Source organism: Otolemur garnettii, unplaced genomic scaffold, assembly GCF_000181295.1.
Source record: "Otolemur garnettii isolate 467f Iridium unplaced genomic scaffold, OtoGar3 scaffold00008, whole genome shotgun sequence".
Taxonomy (NCBI): Eukaryota; Metazoa; Chordata; class Mammalia; order Primates; family Galagidae; genus Otolemur; species Otolemur garnettii.
The window spans coordinates 6,011,949-6,028,272 of record NW_003852403.1 but is presented as its reverse complement, the minus strand read 5'-3'; the positions used below and the strand labels follow the sequence as shown (position 1 = coordinate 6,028,272).

Sequence of the window (16,324 nt, the reverse complement as noted above, 5' to 3'; positions counted from 1 at the left end):
AGAAAAAGAAAAAAGGAAAAAAAGAAATAAGAAGGAATGTTTTAAATATTTTTTTTGAGACAGTGTCCATCTGGCACCCTATGAGCCATGGCATCATAGCTCACAGCAATCTCAAAATGGTAGGTTTGAGCAATTCATGGCCAATCTTCACTTCTCAACAGCCTACTTCAGTACTTTAACATGAATTGAAGATATTTCACCTGAAAATACTCCCATATGTATCTTTAAATGAGAAACATCCTGTAATGCAACTACATGTTAGTATTTAAACAGCAGAGCCTCTACTATTCCCAGCTCCACTGTAAAACAACCACAGTTGTGTACATGAGCTGACCCCATCCTGTAAGTTTGCACTTTTATTTTATTATTTTTATTTTATCCCTGCATTTTTAAAAAGTGAAAGCTCAAAAAGCCAGCACAATGGGGGATACCCTTAATCTGAATTATAGGGGAAGTCTAACGGAGGAGAATCACTAAAGTCCAGGAGTTGGGAGACAAGACTAGGCAGCAAAGAAAGCCTTATCTCAGAACAAAAAAAAAGAGAGATGAATACTCAACCCCCTCCAAATGTTACTTAAATACAACCTTGAGAAGCCCACCCTGCATATGCCCTACTCAGCCACACCTCTTTGTGGCTTTACCCAACCCACCTTTTCAAATCTGACTTGGTTAATTCTTTTTTTCTCTGTTTGCTTTAGCAGGCCTGGGTAGTGTTCTATCCCATCAGCCCCCATGCATGTGGCTGGCGCCCTAACCACTGATTTTTGTGCACCCAGACATGACTTAGTTAATTTATTGAGCACTAGTAGGTACTGTTTTATTTCCATGTAAACTTGAAGACACTGAAGCAGAGATGCTTGATCTGGAGTGAGCCTCTGACCCTGACAGTCTGACTTTGAACCTCATGTTTGCCATCATTCTTTTTATTAAGTTGGAGACTACTAACTCTATGAGGCCAGAAGCTTTCTGAGGCTCTCAGATTATCCACATGACTTGATAAATCACTGATTAAGGAATTTTGAGATGGGAGGCAGGAGAGACCAGAGATCAATAGGGAATGAAGACAAAAGACTAATAATGTTTTGTGGACATTAGATTATTTGATTCTTAAAGCAGAGCTGTGCGATGGCCAAAACCTCGATTTCATAAATGAGGAAACTGCAGGTCTTTCTGCTGTCTTTGCAACCCTAGGACTTGGTACTTTCTCAAGTCTATGGGAGAATGCACTAAGACTTGAAAGGATTTTTGTACTCCAGGTGTGGGAAACACCACACCTGCTTAAGAGTTGTTTTTTACATTAATCCATCTGCATTCAGAGGAATTCACATGTTCCTTAATTTAAAGAATGGCTTTTGGCACAGCTCATTGTCCACACAATCAGAATGACTTTCTTAGTCACACCCAAGAAGTGGGGAGGAGCTCACCAGCCACACTGGGAAGAGTGACCAGACAGGGCAGGGTGGCAGCCCTCCATGCCAGACTGTACCCTCTGGATCTTCTGTGTCCTGGAGGGAATCAGGCCAAGGATGCAGGAAGGCAAACCTCTTCCTAACTTGTTTTGGGATTAAAACCTCATCACTGCAAGAAAGGACTGATTTTTAAGTGACACCCAGGATTTATAGGAAGGGAGAGCCCGTCATTGCTGCATCATTCCCTCTCTGTTTCCCCAGCATGTTTCCTGAACTGGGCAGCTGTGAACAGCTGGGAAGGGGGGTTGGGGGGATAAATGCACCTGTGACAGTGGCCCACCATGCCTTATCCCTCTATCCATTGTGTGAGCCTGTGAGACAACGTGCAGGTTTAAGAAAAGCAACTTTGCTGCTCTCAGAGAGGCATCAGGGGACAGAAGATGCTTGACATTCATGGCAGGCTGGTCCCACAAGGTTCAGGAAAGCTGCACAAGGAAAAGAGTCTCCTCCTAAGGACCCCATATCTTACCAATGTTGAGACCCCAGAAAGCACCTTGCCCTTGGTTTTATGCCCCAGGGCTTATTGGCATTGCTGGGCCAGCCAAGGCCATGGCACAACCTGTCCTTTAGCCCATCCCTCAGACTCACATACCCCCTTAGCAGAGCTGGTTGACTTCACACACCTATTCACCTGCATGTGGCGGCAAAGGTCTGTCTCTCAGATTCACGGAACAATTGACTGACACAACCTCTGGGCAGCACTATAGAGTCAGGTCAAGACACACTTCCTTGAGTGCAGGAGGACCATTACCATAGCAGGTGGCGAGGCTGGCTGGGGGAGTGACCTGGTCCTGCATCCCAACCTCCAGAAGTTGCTCAAGTGGTCAAAGAAGGGTCCCTCAGATGGCCCTGCTGTGTGCTATTTATGGGGTGGCCTGTTCCCAGATCTTTTCCACTGTGTCTTTACAATACTGAAGCTACTGCCAGAGGTGTCGGGAATAACCAAATCCAGCCCATTCTGTCAGCAGACAATCAGGGGCTGCTTAGCTAGCCACTCTTCACCACCTTAGCTGGTGAGCTCAGTGGGTCCTGTTGGCCCTGAATGGCTGAGGAGACAGCATTAGTCGTCTCCGACACAGTCAATGACAATTTGGATGCCATTTTCTCCGCATATGCTTGTGCCAGGTGTGAGGACATGGACAACAGAGTGGAAACAGCCATCACTTGTCTTTCTGGCAGACACTTAGGTAGCTGCAGTGTCAGAGGCAGCAGCCCTGTCTGTTTAGAGTCATTGCACACAAGCACTTGAGAATTGAAAATTCCCGATAGCACAGCTCATCTGAGGGGTCTGGTGTTCCTTAGTGTAGTACAGCCATAAAAGACACAGGAGCCAGGAAAGTGTGTGTGAATTCAGTCAGGGAGCAGTCATTACAGAGTCTTCAGTCCAATAGTTCTTCAGCAGTGCTTCAGAGCACCTGAGAAGGTCAAAGCTCCTAGACTGGAAGGAAGGCTGAGGGGAATGTTACTCTTTCTCAGCTTGTTGGCAATTTTCCTTTCCTGAAGTTTTGCTCACACTAGGAAGACACCACCAGCACTGCAGGCCCTGAGGCGTGTCTGGTGAGGTGGGGCAGAGGGAAGGGTCTGAGAGGGAAGTCCTCCTGCACTTGGGGAGAGAAAGGCCAGGCAGAAAGGCAGAAGAAGGACTGGCCGGTCCACACCCAGAACAGAAAAGCAGCTAGAAGAGAGTACTTCAGTCTAACTCAGTCTCTGACTATCAGGCAGCCATGCATCTAATACTAGCTCTGCCGCTTGCTGGGTCAGTAAACCTTGTCAAGCTTCTTTATCTTCATATGCAATATGGAAATAGCAATCACCTCTGTCATAGGGTTGTAATGAGAAACAAATTAGATCAGGTATACAATGTCTAAAGCTCAATAGCAAAATTGTCAACAAATGTAGTAAGCCCAGGATTGGTTTAATTCATTTCTGTAATAAAAACAATCCCATGGCATTTATTATCATTTTGGAATAGCATAAGGATAATCATAACCATATGCACAAATATTTTAGAAGGATATTCCCAAGAAAGTATGCCCCCCAATCCTGTATTGCCTTCTCAACAATTTCTCACTTTCTTGATCATTTCTAGTTGGAGACACTTTGTAGCACAGAGATATTATCTCCTTTTAAGATGATCTGATTCAGTTGTCTTCTTCACATTGTTTTAGAATGAATCTCTTCAGCATTGTCTAATACAAGGTGCATGTTCTCAACAACACCAATGACACAGACTTCCATCCACATATCCACTTGCTTATAGAACCACAGTTGGACCCGGAGTCTAAGTATCTGAAGATGAGGTTGATGGGCTGTACCACCACCTTCTGCACTTTCTGGACCTGGCCATAATACGCCATGGGGGAATCTCAGAAAGACTACACTGACCCCCATGCCACCTTAGAAAGCAACTTTGCTTTAATTCATAAATGGAATGATCAGCAAGGAAATGTGTTTAAAAAAACTGATTTGAAGAACATATAGAAGCCTTCAGGAAAAGAATGCCTACATAATATCCTTAAGGCTCTTTTTTTCTTTTCTTTTTGCAACAGAGTGGCACTTTGTTGTCCTTAGTCAAGTGTGGTGGCATCACAGCTCACAGCAACCTCAAACTCTTCAGCTCAAGTGATCCTCTTGCCTCAGCTTCTGAGTAGCTGGAACTGCAGACCCCCGCCACAATACCTGGCTTTTTTTTTTTTTTTAAGAGATGTGCTCTCCCACTTGCTCAGGCTCGTCTAGAACTCCTAAAGGCAGGCAGTCCACCTGCCTCAGTCTCCCAGAGTGCTGGGATTATAGGGATGAGCTACCATGCCTGGACCCCTTAAGAATTTTCACTTTTAACAAGTTGAGACAAACTGAAACAGTTTGGCTTTTAATGCATTGACCAGGCTATGAAATGACAGTGCCTCATCCAGCAGGTATAAGTGGTCTGCTTCTTTATCTGTTGTGAATTGTTACACCAAGGTACTTTACCAGACACTTTTTCTCAGAAATGTCAGATGAGGACAAATAGCAAGAACCTGCTTTTTATCCAGACAGACGGTAACATGAAATGAAAAATATGATCAATCTCCACTTTATCTTTCTCTGCTTTGACATGATTTATTTTCTTTCACACTGACTTGCAGCTGTAGCCCAGTAAGTTTGTAACTTTCCCTCCTCTCTTCAGCCTGTTTGAATTCAGACTCAATTCCCCCAGCCTGGAGGCCAGAGGTGGGCTGGAATCTGGAGCCAGACAAAAGGGCTCTGGGTCCCAGGCGGGACGATGCTCTGGGAGGTCTTTCCAATGTAATAAACTTCTTTGCTCTGCTGCAGGAGAACAGTTGCCTGACTCCAGACCCTTTTCATGTCCTTTGGGACCTTGGTCACAACCACTAGGAACATAGTGGAAGTCAGGAGCCCTGGGTGGAGAAGCTGGAAGGAGAAGTAAGATTTCACCCAGGTCATCCTGTGCCATGGTATCATAGAGTTGTGCCCAGAGTTCCACAAAGGCCACACTGCCAAGCAAGTCACATTTACAGCAGAGTCCTTTTATTGAAGGCCTGGCTGGCGACTGCCTCTGTGTCCCAACATGGGGTTTCTGCAAGCAGCCCTGAGTGCTTAAGGAGTTGGATTTTATTTATTTATATTTTACTTTGTAGAGACAGAGCCTCACTTTGTCACCCTGGGTAGAGTGCTGTGGCATCACAGCTCACAGCAACCTCTAGCTCTTGGGTTTAGGTGATTCTCTTGCCTCAGCCTCCTGAGTAGCCGGCCACAGCACCTGGCTACTTTTTGTTGCAGTTTGGTTGGGGTTAGGTTTTTTTTTTTTGAAATTGTAACAGTTTACTTTGTGTAATGTTTTGGTCCACTCTTTTTACGCTTTTTTTTCTTCCTTTTAAATTATGTGACGGAAGGAGCACCCCGCACACAACTCAAAGTATGTGTGCAGCCTGCAAGGGAGGAAGCACAGCCTCTAGCCCTGGGCTGAGCTCTTCCCTGGTCCCTCCAGGAACTGAGCTGCGGATACACAGGGTCCAAGCAGCTGGCTTAGGAAGGCAAAGGACAGCAGTGCCAGCACCAGGAACCCCCCAGCCCTGCTCGTGAAAGTTGGTGTCCGAGGTTGGCAGGAGAGCGGGTCACCTTCCCTTGCTGTAGGACCAGTGACTGAGCCCTACCTGCCCAGTGGAGGTGCCATCTCAGGCCAAGTCATCCAGGTCCCCTTCAGGAATTGGGTCTTGCCAGTAGCAGAAGGAGCTGAACTCTGGGCAGGGAAAGGTGGAATTCTGTTCCTGCTGAGAAGTGGGAACACATGCTCTACAAGCTCGCTCAGCTGGTGGTACAATGACTTATTTCCTTTGGTCCTTTCTTGTATTAGTTCGCCCTTGGGGTTCACAGTGAATATTCTATAGTCTTGAACTCCAACTTGTGTGTAAGCGTAGACATCATTTGGATGGTATATATGGTATGACCTCTTGGTATATGGGACCAGCACCCTACCCACTGAGCCATAGGCGCTGACAGGAGTTGGAATTTTAAAGCTTGGTCTGCCTCCTGGTTGGTGCATAGGCTGTCCAGGTACATTCAGGTGGGGGCAGCAAGCAAGCATTGTACAGAAACAGAATATTGCAGTTAGTTAGTATTACATCATACATCTTTGTTTTAATATTTCCCCATTCATCTTAGTTTTAGTACGTTTTCTCCACATACATTTGTGTCAGAATTCTCTGCAGAGTATTGTCTAAAGGTCAGTCCAGGCCCAGGAGTTAGTCAAGCAAGAAGTTAGTGAGTACTTAGCTGTCTATCTTGGAAGTGAACCAGAATTACTCCATTCTGTTGAGGGCTTGCAACCCAGGAATTTGCCAGGAGTTAACTGGTATTTTTCTACTTTAACCTAGGCCTAAAATGTTCCCCCTTTTCTCTCTCAGGGGTCAAATCATTAACCTAGTGGTGGGTATGAGGTTGGGTACAGGGTTACATTGATTCTTAATTATCATAAGTTTGACAGTGCTTATTTGCTTTGGAACATAAGCAGTAAGTGATTCAAAATGCAGAGGCCTACTGCCCAGAGGAGGTGGAGAAAGAGTGGTGTGGGTACAGAGATTATATATTTTTTCTCTTTTCCCAGAGTTTAAAGTTTAATTAATACCAGTTCTGTAAAGAGTTTCCTCAGGCTTCAGCTGAGTGTGGACCAGCCAGCTTCCAGTATGCGCCTGGAGCAGGGTATGTTGACTGTTTTAAAAGTTTGAAACTATTCAGCAGTTATTTACAAACATTTACAAGTTCCGGATTTCCAGGCTAAGGTTTTGAAGAGACAGCAGTGACTCCATTTTGTAGATAAAAAAAGGGAACAAAGAACTAAGGAAGGGAAGGAGGGAAGGGGGTGGGAACCTCAAGAAATTCCACAGCAGGCACAAGCCGTCGATCAGGTAAACAGCCCAATGGCAACAACCAATCAGGGGTTCACACATTACTCACTCCAGTGAAGACCCCAACCATGGAAGGCCAGTTGACCTGTCGGAATCCCCAGGCCTCCCCAATGATCAATAGATGACCACATACAAACTTCTTCCCCAGCTACCTTCCCTAGCATTTTATTGCAACCCATGGTACCTTGCGAAGAAATGTATAAAAACTTCCCTGGCCATTGTTTCGGGGTCACTCCCTTGTGACCACACTGTTAGCGGGAGTGATCCCAGCATATGCCTGAGAAGAATAAAATACTCCTTGGTTTTTCCGTGTATGCATGGTGGTCTCTCAGTGGCATCGCTTTGGGTCCTTACACATGGAGGTTCCACCAAGATCCGCACCCCTTGAGACTCCACCTCACATGGAGTGGTCAACCCCAAAGCCAGCCGGTGATTTCGCTGTGGGTGAGTGTGTTTGTGTTTCTGTGTGATTTGGCACCCAGTTGTCTGGAGAGTTGGGGTCTGGGTGGACGCGTCGGGTAAAAGACCCCAACTGTAAGCCAAGGGAGATGTCTCTGACTTACCTATTTTGTCCGCGAGTGGCTGCTGTGTCCCACCCAGACCTGGTTTATGATATCAGAGTGGCTGGCACCGTCTGGTAACGCTGAAGAGGTTAGCGTTTCCACGTGTGTGTGATTCAGTTTTGTCCTTCTGCTTTTGTCTGAATTATGCGCATTTGGGTGTGTGTGAGAATCTAGTCTACCCATCTGTCTTTGTTTTGAATCTAGCCACTAGGTGGCGCATGTGCACTGTGTGAGAATCTATTCTGCCCGTCTGTCTTTGAGTTGCACTTAAGTGCATGTAAAAACCGATCTTATTTTAAAGCGTTGAGTTGCGCTTAAGTGCATGTAAAATCCAATCTTATTTTAATGTGTTGTGAATGTCCTTCCACTTCTGTTTAAATTGTACTTTTAAGTATTTTTCTTAGTACCTTGTGAAGAACTGGTCTCGGGCTGAAACAAGCGCTACCCAGGTTTAGTTTCTGTTTCTCCCATTGGCAGGTTCAGTGTCCCACCCAGGGTTTGGTTTTAAAAGTAACAATTAATTACTTGTGGTTAACTAATCTGTTAATTGTTTAGTAGATATCATCTGTATGTCTGCGTGTTTCTGTCCTAATTGGAGGTTCTTAATGTCTCTGGTGAAGTTAAAGGGGGGAAAAATGTCACAGGAAAAAAATAAAAAACTTATATGTATCTTAGCCCTTAAAACAAGAAACCCCTTTCAACCCATGACCCTCCCCTGCCTGGCTAACCACGTTTTCATTCAAGTTAAACAGCCTGGGGTGGGAGCAGTGGCTCAGGGCTGTAATACCAGAACTCTGGGAGGCCAAAATGGATGGAGTGCTTGAGCACAGGTGTTGGAGACCAGCCAAAATTTCCGCTTTTGTATAACTACTTGCTTGCTCACATTTTGCACTCTGTGCCCAAGATTGGGCTCAGTCAGTTCCCAGCTCAAGGGGGGGAATGAAGAGACAGCAGTGACTCCATTTTGTAGATAAAAATAGGGAACAAAGAACTAAGGAAGGGAAGGAGGGAAGGGGGGTGGGAACCTCAAGAAATTCCACAGCAGGCACAAGCCTTCAATCAGGTAAACAGCCCAATGGCAACAACCAATCACGGGTTCACACATTACTCACTCCAGTGAAGACCCCAACCATGGAAGGCCAGTTGACCTGTCAGAATCCCCAGGCCTCCCCAATGATCAATAGATGACCACATACAAACTTCTTCCCCAGCTACCTTCCCTAGCATTTTATTGCAACCCATGGTACCTTGGGAAGAAATGTATAAAAACTTCCCTGGCTGTTGTTGTTCGGGGCCACTCTCTTGCAATCATGCTGTTAGTGGGAGTGACCTGAGCATATACCCCAAAAGAATAAAATGCTCCTTGGTTTTTCCATGTTTGCATGGTGGTCTCTCAGTGATGTTGCTTTCGGTCCTTACAGTTTACATAATGAGAATGTTAGTATTCTTATTTCTAAACTTAGCACAGTTTTTAAGATAATACATAGTTTTACAAGTTTCTACAGACTTGGTAACATTTAATAGTGTAGAAATTTTTTAATGTGGTTAACAGGTAATTTTTGTTGAGTTTTAGGGTTTCAGAGCAAATATGACTACTGTATACAATTCTATACTCCTTGGCCAGTTTCTTAATTCCACTTAATAGATCAGTTCAGTAAAATGGTTATGTTTTACTTTATGAGCTGACATCACAAATAAGGCTGGGATTTAATAGAAGTGGCCATAGCCTCTTTTCTCTTTGAACCATTTTTCTCTCTCCAATTTTTCTCTTTATTAAACACAAATGATAAGTAGAACTAATTTAGTTGCTAAAATAAGCAACACAACTCAACGTGTCCCTGGTGATCTAGAATTATACAGTATGTTCTCGGTGATGGTAAAAGCAAAGCTCAACGTGTTAAAAGCCAATTTACTAAATCATCATCTTGCCAAATTCTTCAAAGTTATGGGTTGTGGTATAGTTCAATAAGAATGTTAAATAATTGTATTGAATAAATTCACTTTTAGTCATGGAGAAGAGAAATGCTACATTTTTGAAGTATGCAAAGCAGGGACTAACCACGTTTTCATTCAAGTTAAACAGACTGGGGTGGGAGCAGTGGCTCAGGGCTGTAATACCAGAACTCTGGGAGGCCAAAATGGGTGGATTGCTTGAGCACAGGTGTTGGAGACCAGCCTGAACAAGAGCAAGACACCATCTCTAAGAAATAGTTAGGGGCTTTTGCTGGAGTCTGTAGTCTCAGCTACATGGAGGCTGATGCAAGAGAATTGCTTGAGCCCAAGAGTTTGAGGCTTTTGTGAGTTATGATGCCAAGGCACTCTACCAGACTCAAGGGAGTGAGATTGTCTTTAAAAAAAAAAAAAGAAAGAAAGAAAGAAAGAAAAGTTAATTTGTTAACATCACAAAAGCAATGGGGAAAATAAATAAAAAAGTCTTGGATGCCCAAAGTAGAGAAAATGTCCCAAAATTCTGGGAACAGTTTGCCAGAGAAAAACTAGGAAAACAAACCACTCTACAGACCCTCAAATCTTCTTTTTTAAATCACAGTCTCACTTTTGCTGCCCTCAGTAGAGTGCCATGGCAACATACCTCATAGTAACTTCAAACTCTTTGGCTCAAATGATTCTCTTGCCCCAGCCTCCCAAGTAGCTGGGCCTATAGGCGCCTGCCCCAGTGTCTGGCTATTTTTAGGGACTAGGTCTTGCTCTGGTTCAGGCTGGTCTCCAACCTGTGAGCTCAGGTAATCTACTCACCTCAGCCTCCAGAGTGCTAGGATTACAGGAGTGAGTCATCTTGTTGCAACTCAGAGCCTCACCTCTTTTTTTTTTTTTTGGCAGGTTTTGGTTGGGACTGGGTTTGAACCCACCACCCCTGGTATATGGGGCCAGTGCTCTACTCCTTTGAGCCACAGGTGACTGCCCCAGAGCCTCAACTCTTAACCTCTCCTTTTGTTAATGGTACATTTTTCTTTGTAAGCAGATCATGGTTTTAATCAAATTACCATGTTGATAACTTGCTTTTAGTTGCAGTATTTTCTTCCAAAGTCACCAGAAACTCCCCAGTGTAGCAGCTAAAGCAGATGTGTGAACCCAGGAGGACAGAGAGTATGTCAGTACCTGGAAATGAATAAGCCTAGTTAGAAGAGAGTTTCGCAGGCATCCTCAAACTATGGCCACATGCAGCCTGCCCAGGACATTTATCCGACCCGCTGGGTGTTTTTGCTGGTGCTGCCTGTCCTGCTTAGCCACTGCCTGTCCTTTTAAACTACAGTCTGGCCCTCCAACGTCTGAGGAACTGTGAACTGGCCCCCTGTTAAAAAAGTTTGAGGACTCCTGGTATAGGAGGTGAAAGACTCTCAAAGAAGAAGCAGAAGGGGGTAGCAGCCAGGTCATGAAACCTGCTGTGAGACATTCTAGTAAGTTGTTGCAGATGACAATTGGGAGTTATATATTCTTCCTGTTAGGCCTAGTGGCCCTGGGCTAAGACAGAAAGGTGTCAGGCCTAGGCTATAAAGGAAAAATACCAGTTAACTCCTGGCAAATTTCTGGACAGCAAGCTTTAAAAAAAATGAAATAAGTCTAGTGCACTTCCTAGATAGATGGGAAAGTACTAATTAATGTCTTGCTTCTAGTTCACTCTAAATTTCTTGCTTGGCTAACTCCATGGGAAAGACTGTGAGGTACCAACTGTTCCCGGAATGACTTTTAAACAATACCAAGTGGGGAAAGTACTGGAACTAAGATGTATAAGGGGAAAATATTAAAACAAAAATGTATGACTAGCTAACCCCAAAATTCTGCTTCTATACAATGCTCGCTTACTACCCTACCCGGATGCACCTGGACAGCTTACGTGCCAAAAGGATGCAGACCAAGCCTTAAAAACCTGATCCCTTAAACACTCAGGGCTGCTCTCAGAAACCCCATGTTGGGACCCTGAGACGGTTGCTGGCTGGCTCTCTAATAGAAGGACTCCTCTTTAAATTTAACTTGTTTAGTCATATGGTCTTTGTCTAACTCCTGGGCATAACATTCTAAGTTCACTCCAATGTATTTGTGCTGTTCCCAGCTGCACTACCTGCCTCAATGCACAGGATGGTCGAAGTTGAGCTATTAGTGTTCTGAGGTATCTTTTACACTTCATCTTAGCCAGAAGGCTGAGAATTGATTGTATGTGCTATATTTTAAAAGGATGGCAAACTCAGTTCACGCCCCCTGAAGTAAAAAGTTAAAATAAAGAATTCAAAGTCAGAGAGTTTTCAAGGGAAAAGATGAATTGGTCAACACTATTGATGACTTTAGGGAGGAAGGTCAGGAAATTTAGGAGCTGATGTGTTGACCTTTTCCAGCAATGTCTAAATAATGGAGGGGGCACAGAGAGTGGAGATGAAGAAAAAAAAAAGAAAAGCAAGGAAGTGAAATGATCTGGTAAAAATGGTTTTGGAAGCAGCTTGAAGGAGGAACAGAGAAGGTCGCCACCTGGTGTTAATTCAAGGTACTGAAAACAAATAAAACAAAGCTACTCTGAACTTTGAATTACTGGGAAGAAAAAAAAGGCCAAAGAAATTAGTTTAGGTCCAACCTAATTTTGCTTTGCTCTTCCTTCTCAGTCTCCAACATGCTCCAACACTTCCAGCTCCCAAAATAACCCTCAACGGCACCACAGCACCCACTACGGGACTGGCTGAGGTCCTCCAGGAGACCTCTCCATTCATGGCTCAGTATGAACATGACCTTCCATGTGCCCAAGTCTATTCCTCGTGTTTTTTCTTCATTTTGTTTGCCCAGGTATGATCTATCCTGGATTTAAGTGAGAAAGTGAATTTTTCTGGGGCTCTTTGCTCCTCCATGTTGACCATTATCTTGCCCCATTAAAAAAACTGATTTGCTTCCCTCTTTCAAAAGAGGAGGGGGAGGGGAGGGAAGGGAATAGGCAGGGTGGAGGGAAGGTAATCGCTAGGACCTCACCTATACTTCATATTGCAAGGGTACATGTCAAATCTATTAAGAGTAGGGTATAAATGTCTTAACACAAAAATTAAGTACATGAGGTGAAGGTTATGTTAACCAGTTTGATGTAAGCATTCAAAATTGTATATAAAATCAGCACATTGTACCCCATAAATGTATTAATGCATGCAGTTATGATTTAATTTAAAAAATTTAAAAAAAACTTATTTTCACCTACCATAAGTCCCTCTTTGTTTTTTTTTTTTTGTTTGTTTTTCTCTTCTTAGAGTTTGACCTTAGGTAAATGAGCTAATTTCTCTGTGCTTCAGTATTCATCTGTAGAATAGAATAATACATATCCCTAAGGTCTCTATGAAATTTAACTAAAATAATATATGGGAAAAGCCATTCTTTATTTATTTGTTTATTTGTTTATTCATTTATTTGAGACAGAGTCTCACTATGTCACCCTTAGTAGAGTGATGTTGCTTCACAGCTCACAGCAACCTCAAACTCTTGGGCTTAAGCGATTCTTTTGCCTCAGCCTCCCAAGTAGCTAGGACTACAGGCACCCAGCACAATGCCCAGATGTTTTTTGATTGTAGTCCTCATTGCTGTTTTAGCAGGCCTGGGCCTGGCTTGAACCCGCCAGGTTCAGTGTCCATGGCTGGTGCCCTACTCTCTGAGGTACACAAGTCTAGTCTAAAGCTATTCTTTAAATTGAGGAACATGTGAATTGCTCTGAATTCAGATGGATTAATGTAAAACAATTGTTAAGCAGGTGTGGTGTTTACCACACCTGGAGTGCAAAAATCCTTCCAAGTCTTACTGCCTTCTCACTTGGATTTGGGAAAGTGAGTTGCATATTTGGATTTGGGAAAGTGAGTTGCAAAGTCCTAGAGTTGCAGAGAAAGCAGAAGGACCTGCAGTTTCCGCATTTATGAAATTGAGGTTTTGGCCATCCCACAGCACCGCTTTAAGAATCAAATGAATTAGCAAATGATCCAGTGTGCACAAAACATTATTAGTCTTCTGTCTTTATTCCATCTTGATCTCTGGTCCCTCCTGCCTCCCATCTCAAAATTCCTTAATCAATGATTTATCAAGTCATGTGAATGATCTGAGAGCCTCACAAAGCTTCTGGCCTCATAGAGTGAGTGGTCTCCAACTTAATATGAAGAATGATGACAATCATGAGGTTCAAAGTCAGAGTGTCAGAGTCAGAGACTCACTCCATGGTCAAACATCTCTGCCTCCACTGTCTTCAAGTTTACATGGAAATAAAACAGTACCTACTTCATCATAGGGATTAAATAAGAAACTTGCTTGCAGTCGTGCTCAATGAATTAACGAATTCACGTCTGGGTGCCCATAACTCAGTGGTTAGGGCGCTGGCCACATGGATGGGGACTGTTGGGATAGAACACTACCTGGGCCTGATAAAAGAAACAAACAAAAAAAGAATTAACCAATGAAAAGGAGGGTTGGGTAAAGCCACATAGAGGTGTGGCTAGGGTGGGCTGAGTAGAGTGTATGCAGGGTAGGCTTCTCAGGGTTGTATTTAAGTAATGCTTCTCAGAGCAGTGTTGTGTTGTGCTGAAAGGCTGAAGTAGAGATTAGATGTGCCTTCCACTGTTAAGTAAGCACATTTTGTGGTGACTAAAGTTTATTTTGTGGGAGGCTGTCTGCATGATGTTCCTGGTGTTTGGAGGGGTTTGAATGTTCATCTCTCTCTCTCTCTCTGTGTCTCTCTCTGTCTCTCTCTCTCTATTTTTTTTTTTTTTTCTGAGATAAGGCTTTATATGCTGCCTAGTCTGGTCTCAGAACTCCTTGCTTTAGTGACCCTCCCCCCTCAGACTTCCTCTGTAATTGAGATTAAGGGTCCCCCATTGTGCTGGCTTTCTGAGCTTTCACCATGTCAAAGCACAAGCATAAAATACAAATAATAAAATAAAAGTGCAAACTCACAGGCTGGAGCCAAAAGAACTGTTGCTTTACAGTGGAAGACTGTAGACTTGGGACTACTAGAGGCTTCGGTCTTTAAATACTAACGTGTAGTTGCATGAAAGGATGTTTCTTATTTAGAGATACATATGGGAAGATTTTCAGGTGAAATATCTGCAATTAATCTTAAAATTCTGAAGGTGGGCTGTTGAGGAGTGAAGATTGGCCATGAATTGCTCAAGCCTACCATTTTGAGATTGCTGTGAGCTATGATGCCATGGCTCATAGGGTGCCAGATGGACACTGTCTCAAAAAAAATATTTAAAACATTCCTTCTTATTTCTTTTTTTCCTTTTTTCTTTTTCTTGTCTCTCTTTCTTTTTCTTTTCTTTTTTTTTTTTTTAGAGACCGTCTCACTTATTTCCCCAGGCCAGACTGCCCTGGGGTCCTAGCTCACAATAACCTCAAACTCCTAGGCTAAGCGGATCCACTTGCCTCAGCCTCTGAGTGGCTAGGACTCCAGGGATGTGCCACAAAGCCTAGTGAATCTGTTATTATTATTATTTATTTATTTTGGTAGATCTGGGGAGTTGCTTTTGCTTAGAGTAGTCTCAACTCCTGAGCTCAAGCAATCCACTGGCCTCTTCATCCCAGAATGCTAGAAAACTCTTCTCACCAGCTTCTTCTGGCCAAGGATAAGACATGAATATATCCTCTAGAGCTCATTGTGGTGGTTAAGTAAATGCTCATTTTTCATGGAAGGAAATTGTCCTTTGGGCCATAAGGCAGAATTCAGTGTGCCTGTGTTTCCGGGAGATTTGATGTGAGGGAGGGACATTTTTTATTAAAATTTAACTCTTAACTCAGCAGAGTAGTACAGGGGAAGCATGCTGGGCCCAGAAATTTAACTCCTAAGATGGTGTGAGATGGTGACTGGTTATTTATTTGCTGTATTTTTCTGTGTTTCTCCTTCATCCATGTTGGTTGTTTAGGAACTATTTTGACCAGGTTAAGTATGTCTGGACCTTTTTTCCCTGGTCCTGAGCTGATGTGAATAGAGACTCAGTAGGGCCAGACAATAGCCTGACCAAACTTCATTGTGGTCAGCCTCTCTCTCTTAGAACTAGTTACCTGCCATCTTTGGGCTTTGTGTTAGGGGGGTCTGGAACACCCAATAATTAAGGGTGTGGTGTTCTTATAGTCTATCACAGTGGTTCTCAACCTGTGGGTTGCCACCCCTTTGGGCATCAAATGACCCTTTCACAGTGGTTGCCTAAATACATCCTGCATATCAGATATTTACGTTACAATTCATAATAGTAGCAAAATTACAGTTATGAAGTAGCAATGAAAATAATTGTATGGTTGGGGGGGTCACCACAATATGAGGAACTGTATTAATTGGTTACAGCATTGGGAAGGTTGAGAACCCTGGGTCTATCAGCTTAGGTTTCTCATCCTTTCCTTATAAAGCCTTGAATCCCATCAGAGGAGCCCTCTACATCATCATCTCATCTGACCCTAATTATTTCCGAAAGGCCCCATTTCCAAATGCCATCAACATAGGAATTTGGGAATTAAGTTTCCAACAGTTGAATTTTAGGAGGATGAATTCAAGCAAGCAAAAACTACCTAGGTCTGGTGTTCTTACGTGAGGCAATTACTTGATAAACTTCTGTTCTATGAAAATCAATCTTTTTATGCTTTCTATGTCCTGGTTATTTTTGGTAACTGTATTCTCCTAAAAAATGATTTTCCTTTCTTCTAGGTTTCCAAATGCATGGAGGTTGCAAAAGAATCTCTCATGGTTTTTAAAATCTTGTCCATCAGAGTACTTGAGGCCGGAGGTTGTGGCATCTTCAGGTTGGAAGCTTGAGTTTGGAGTTCTAGCCTGGATGATAGAAGTTGCTTGCAATGACTCTCTGGGGAAAAAGGTCCATGTTAAATGCCACAGTGATGACACCATTGGGGACCTTAAGAAACTGATTGCAGC

The 16,324-nt window shown here is 43.4% G+C and overlaps 3 pseudogenes; 1 reads left to right on the top strand and 2 right to left on the bottom strand.

Moving 5' to 3' along the window:
* Nucleotides 1-906, bottom strand: part of LOC105886392 — a 10,764-nt pseudogene extending 9,858 nt beyond the window's left edge.
* A 2,648-nt stretch (nucleotides 907-3,554) lies between these two features.
* Nucleotides 3,555-3,826, bottom strand: LOC100958655 (annotated as a pseudogene).
* Nucleotides 3,827-7,230: 3,404 nt separating this feature from the next.
* The window catches only part of LOC100961488, a 10,488-nt pseudogene continuing 1,394 nt past the window's right edge, over nucleotides 7,231-16,324 (top strand).